The sequence below is a fragment of the Camelina sativa genome, chromosome 5, assembly GCF_000633955.1.
Source record: "Camelina sativa cultivar DH55 chromosome 5, Cs, whole genome shotgun sequence".
NCBI lineage: Eukaryota > Viridiplantae > Streptophyta > Magnoliopsida > Brassicales > Brassicaceae > Camelina > Camelina sativa.
In genome coordinates, this window is record NC_025689.1 from 13,327,502 (window position 1) to 13,334,499 (window position 6,998).

The following is a 6,998-nucleotide window of genomic DNA, read 5'->3' on the forward strand; positions in this document are numbered from 1 at the left end:
AAGAGGAGTCTATGTATTTTCCATTCTTCTGAAGCAAAAAGAGAATTTAGCCACCTTGGATGACCCATTGCTACGTACGACTGGAAATTTTTTTGTTGAGTCGCACTATGGGCAATAAGGGTAGCTCCTTGATTGGAATGAGAATGTACATTCTCCATTGTCCACTCTTTTATGAAGCAGAGACCTCTTTTAATTTCCGATGCATAGAATTGGAAAGAAGGTCATTCTTGAGGACTGTTGATTGCATTAATCATTTCAAAGGCTTCAGAAGAGAAGATCACCTGATTGATATGATGATTAACCATACTATCAATAGCCCAGATGATACTTTGAAACTTGGCTTCTAACAAATTTGTAATGTTAGAGAAAAACCCAAGAAAAGCCCCCTGTATTAGTAGTTTTCACCAACGCATTCCAATATTACATTTCAACCATGACTTAGGAGGAGGAATCCAATCCAGTGAACCCTTTCCTCGATCAAAAAATTTGGAACTAGCCTGTCGACTTTCTAAACCTTGAGCATTAATCCATAACGTTGATTCCTCTCTTATTTTGAGGACCAAACCCAGAATATCCTTCGATTTTCCTTCAAAAAATAACTCATTTCTATGTTTCCAAAGGTACCAAAGTATCCAGAGAAAATTTTTCCTAATATAATGAGGGATGTTCTGATTCTTATCTAAAGAAAGCAAGTAGGAGATATTAGCATATTTTGAGAACTTAGCAAAACCTTCTTCAGGGGTTGGGATCTCAGACAGTGCCCATACTTGTCTAGCAATTGAGCAATAGAAAAGAACATGATTAATAGATTCTTTTTCCTGTTCACAAAATTGACATCTCAGGTCTTTACTCAATCCTCTACTTTCCAGTCTGTCTGCAACAGCAATAGCTCCACTTAAGTCTCTCCAAATGAAGTTTTTAATTTTTGGAGGAGCATGTTGAGACCACACCTGGTTCTTTAGATCATTGATAGAGGGTTTCATTTCTGCTTCCGAGATCATATTCGGTTTAAGCACTTGACTTGCTAGAGTGTACCCTGTTTTTACTGAAAAATCTCCACTCTTAGTATATATCCAACTCCAAAAGTCTGATTTTGAAATCACTGGATTATTCTCTAAAATAATACCCACATCTGTGGGATAAAATAATTCCTCTAGTGAGCTTTGATTCCATTTTCTCGTGGACAAGTTAATTAGAGTAGCAACCTTCAAATCCAGATTAATGAAAATATTTTTCATTAAGGGAATTCTTCTTCTTCCATTCTCTAAGAGCCACGGATCAGCCCTCCTTGATCTTTCGTTAAACATAGCTTATCCCAACTTATCCAATGAATCTTTTCTTGTGTTCCATTGAGTTCCACCAAAAAGCAGACATTGCAGATGTAAGCTTTTGATAAGTTGTAATGGGAAGTTTAAAACATGTCATTGCATAAACAGGCAAAGCCAGAGCTACTGCTTTCAAAAGTATTTCCTTGCATCCTAAAGATAGAGTATGTTCAAACCATCCTGAGAGTCTAGATTTCAGCCGAACAAAAACATAGTCGAGTATATCCACCTTTGAGCCACTAAAGCATTCTGGAAGACCTAAGTAGGATCCTGCACCTCCTTCGTTGTGAATTCCAGTTAGTGACTTTATAGAGCTCTGAGTTTGCTGATCTACTTTAGAGCCATAAGTGATCGAAGATTTGTTAACATTGATTCGCTGACCAGACATATCACCATAAGATCGCAAGATACTTTGTAGGTTGTTAACTTGATAGATTGAAGCTTTACAGCTAAAAAGACTATCATCAACAAAAAAGAGATGATGGAGAGATGGTCCAGAATTATAAAACTTTATTCCTTGTATTGACCCTTCAGACTCAGCTCTATTCAACAAGTGAGTAAGACATTCAGTGCAAAGAACAAAGAGGAAGTGAGAAATAGGATCACTCTGTCTCAATTCTCTTTGAGGGTTGATCATGCCGTAAGATTGATCGTTTAGCAGAACATAATAAGTTACTGTGGAGACACAAAACATTATCTACTGAACCCATCTATGATGGAAGCCTAAAGCCAATAATAATCTTCGAAGATAAGTCCATTCTAATCTGTCAAAAGCTTTGGACATATCATATTTTATTGCCAAGTACTCAGAAGAAATTAAGGGATGAGTTCTTAACGCATGAACCATTTCATGGACGATTGAAATGTTGTCAGAAATTAGACGTTTAGAAACTAAAGCTGACTGTGTGGGGGATACTAATTCAAGTAAAAAGGGTTGCAGTCTTGAGGCTATAATCTTGGATATAATCTTATAAAGGACTGAACACAAACTAATTGGCCTAAGATCTGACATTAGATTGGAATTTCTGACTTTAGGGATTAGACAGAGCTGAGTGTAGTTCCATTTAGATGGGAAGGATCCAGTTGTAAAAAAACTCTGCACTTCCTCTGTAACCTGAGGACCAATGATTTCCAAATAATGTTGAAAGAACAAGCCTGTCATTTCATCTGCTCCCGGAGCCTTAGTGGGATTAATTGAAAAAACCGCTTTTTAATCTCTCCACTAGTCACTTACTTATCAAAATTTCATTCATCTGAGCAGAAACTTTAAGTTGAAAATCATGGAATAACCAATCAAAGCTGTATGGATTAGATGATTGGAATAATTCCTTGAAGTAATTGATAGCTACCTCTCCTTTTGAAGCCTCTGATTTTTGAATGTTACCATTAGTATCAATCAAGGTGTGAACTCTATTTCTTGATCTATTTGCTTGGACAGAGGCATGAAATTTTTTTGTATTACAGTCTCCTTCCTGTAGCCATTTTTCACGACTCTGCTGACTCAAATAAGTCTCTTCTTCTCTATAGGCTAAAATCAACTGATTCTTAAGACCATGAACGTGAGCAAGGGAAGGAAAGGAGGAAGATTGTTCCTGATCTAAAGCAAATTGAAGGTGATTAATCTTATCCAAGGAGTTGAGTTTGTTTTCCTTTTTCCAATTGCTTAAGGCCTTCCTGCATCTTCGAATCTTTTCCTGCAACTGATGAGATAGATGAAGAGTAATTGTTGAACCAAGCATGGGAGATAGCTTCATTAACCAGAGGCTTATTTAAAAGCCGTTTATCAAATCAGAAATTTCCTCTGTAAGGACTTCTTGAGAATAAAAGTTTGACTAAAACGGGTCTATGATCTGATCCTCTCTTTTCTAAGAATTTCTGATTGGAGGCTAGGAATAAGTGAAACCAGTTTTTATTCCCAAAGCATCTATCTAACTTGCTCTGGAACAATAAGTCATTTCTTTTGCCTCCCCAAGTGAAGCTATTACCAGAGGAGGGAAGTTCCATCATATCACAGGCTCTGAGCTTGTTCTCAAAGGGTAGGAAGGAGGCCTCGCTTCTTCTAGGTCCTCCTATTTTCTCTTAATTGTTCAGAATTTCATTGAAGTCTCCAACCATACTCCAACTTTCTTTTCGTGTTAGTCCAGTACGCATTAGTTTTTCCCAAACTAATGGCCAGGAAGTAAACATCGGATCTCCATATACACACGTGACAAAGAAATCTACTAAACCAAACTTAACATGGAGGTCTAGGAGGTTCTTATCGACAGAAAGAAATGTAATATCAACACTGCTTTTCCAAAAAGCCAAGCCTCCACTCTTTTCTATAGGGTTAATAGTAAACACTCTATCATATCCTAACCATTCCTGAATATCTACCAAGACATTACTGTTATTCATAGTCTCCATCAAAAACAAAATCTCACGGAAATGTTCTTTACGTATTTCCTTGAGGCGAGGAATTGTCAAGTCTTGGAACCATCCCAAACCTTGACAATTCTAGCTTAGAAGGCTCATTAGATTGTAGACGGTCCCTTTAGAGGGACCATCTTTTGATTTGTGTGCTTCCCTACTTTGTGAACCTTTTTTCCTTCTACTGAACCTTTCCTTTTACCCAACAAAGTGGTTCCTGAATCTAAGGTTAATTCAGAATTCATTGGAGGATAGAGTAGTGGAATACCTTTTTGTTTCGTGCTGGCTTGAGAGAGTTCTTCCTATACAAAGAATTTGCCTTTTCCGTTCCAGAAGTGCTAGCATCCGAGTTAAGAATATTGTAGACATATGATGAGTCCAAGGGAACTTCATAGAGATTTGCTGGTTCTGGAGGACCTTTTGAAGAGAGTAAAGGCAGGTCCGTTTTAAGTTCCAAGGTTTCTTCTTGAGTTCCAAGTTAAGCGTCTGATGGGTCTTCATACAGCATGGGTAAGGCTGGGATGCTAATCTTCCCAACTGGAGGAGCCGAGTCTTGCTCAGTTGGAAAAGTCAGTGTCGGAGAATTAAAAGAATCGAAGACGGCGGATTTATCATGAACTAAGTGCTTTATCTCTGTGCCCTAAAGTTCTTTATGTTTCTGAAGATACAGGGGGCACTTCTCTCGTTCATGTGTGAGTCGCTGGCAAAAGTAGCACCTCTTCTGAATCCTTTCATAATCGTAAAGAATTGTTATAGCTTCACCAGAGGGAAGAACTATCACTTTGGATCTTCGAAGCGATTTTGAAACATCAAAAAGAATCTCAGCTCGAACGAAGTCCTGGTTCTGAGAAATTGATGGATCATAGTCGAGTTGAAGACCTGGTCCTGCAAATTCTGTGAATACCTTGATTGCTTCTTTCGTGTGATGGTTAACCAGTATATTGCAAATTTGTACCCATATCGGAATTGATTGGAGATAAGCAAGTGGAGGTGTTTCTACCCACCTATCAAGGGCTATTGTCTACTGGTTGTACGTATGAACCCCATGGTGGAGTATCTTTTCCAAATCCTGTTCGTGCTTAAAGATGAATTGAAATTTGTCTTTCGAAAGAGCCGCTCCCCTAAAGCGATCATAGATTAGCCACTTCCTGGGCATATCCACAATATCCGAGACATTTTGACAATCAGGATTGAGAATTCGACCAATTAAACTTATCGAGTTTGTGTTCTTCGAAGAAAACTGAGGTAGATTCGGCAGATTAAATGGCTCATCAGCTTCTTCTAATGCTTTGATCATGTTATCAATCGAGGAAGACATATTGTGGGATTGCCGAATTGATTTTAGGGAGAATCGACAGATAGCAACAGGCTATGAAGAAGTTTGAAGAAAACATGATAGATAACGAGTAAGAACCCAGATTATAGTGAATAAGGATGTAAATATGTGAAAATCTAAGGAAAAAAAATTATTTTTCCAACAAGATATTTTTCTGAGTGGATAAGAGTCTCTATTGTATTGAAAGTATTCTGAGCCCAAAAAAGGAAAGTTTTTCTTTTATGTTTACAACATACGTGATGCGTAACTTACATACATACATAGTTATTAATAACTAACTGTGTTTAAACCTTATAAATAATTTTATTAGAAAACAGTTTATCATTACATGTCACAAACACGGAAGTGTACATAAATCCTTGAGCCATGCAAGGGAGACAACACATTAATTTAGTTGAAGTCTCGTGATAACATGGGTAGCCACGTGTTCACAGTCGGATACGTGCATGCAACGACTCCACCTAACACATCTTGTAAGAAAGCCTTACGTGGAACTCTTGACTTCCATAAACGAATAAGATTGAAATGAATCTAATTCGTTGTCCCCGATTTGTCTCTGTCTAAAGTCAGAGAGAATCAGAGATTCGTTAGAGAGTAAAATTGGTTTGCATTGGTCCACTTGAGAGTCTCTAAACCATCCCGAGGGTTTGGTGGACAGAGATTTAACATGCTCCAACCCTTTCTTATCCAATTTGTCCCCCCTCCCTCCCCTCTCTTGTACCTCTTTGATTAAGCCCTACCTCAAAGTTTTCACATGATTTGTTCTTGGAAGTGTCTCTCTCAATCTTTTTTGTTTTCATTTTAAAGAGAGGATTTGATATGAGACGACTAAAACGTGTACAAGAAAAGAAGGGAGAATGGGGATTAACACGATCGATGTATTTTTGGATTAGATACGTGAAGCTACCGAAACTTATATTTTCATTCAAGTCGACGTAAATGACGAGTCTTTCAAAACGTAGACATTATATATTAATTTCTTACGAAGATTTGTAAAATAGGTAGCCATAGTTCATTGCCAAAAAATACATTACTATAAGAAGATGATGTACGGTACCATGATTTCCATATTGAGTTTTTGCTTGATCCCAAGTTCATATATATTGTTTACCATAGACAAGTTATGTATATGTTTCTACTTCTATCATACATATCTTCAGTTGTTATTTTTGGGTCAAAACTTATGATTCAAGTAGCCATAATTCTTTAAAAACAATGCACGACATTTTGTTGACGAGGGTTATATAGAGTTTGATTGGCACAACTGATAGTAGAGTAGCAATATACATCATAAGATTAAGCGGTACGTTGGAGAAGTTATATAATCTTATAAATATAACACATTTATAAATATTAAATGACCATACTATGGTCTCGTGGGAATTCGATGTACCAGATTTTGACGAATTCAAGCCGTTAAATTTGTAACAGATTTTACTAAAACCATCGGTATGATAACGTAGCAATATTTTGTTCTATCGAACTATATACAGATTTATTGCATTAGGCATTAGGGCAATGTAGCTACACATTACGAAAATATCATTAGGAAAACATAGTGGAGGTATAACAATATTTTTTGACGAGCTACGGCGAAGGCTAAGTGGAGGTATAATAAGAGTTTGATTGGTAGCACAGTGAGTGACTATATATTCAATGACAAAAGTGTATTTAATTTTAATTTATTTAACATTTTTGAATTACATTTCAAAGAGTACCATTTATGTTAATAACCTTTATTTTTAACCCTTTTCAAAAAAACATTTATTTTTACAAAGAATGTCACTAATTTAAAGAACAAATTAGGAACTTCACTAAAAATAAACTTAAAAGTTAAAAAAATGGGAAATCGGGTCCGGTCAAAGGTATCTACATCCCATATTTTGGATCCTGTTTAACGCAAAAAAAAAAAAAAAAAAAAAAAAAAA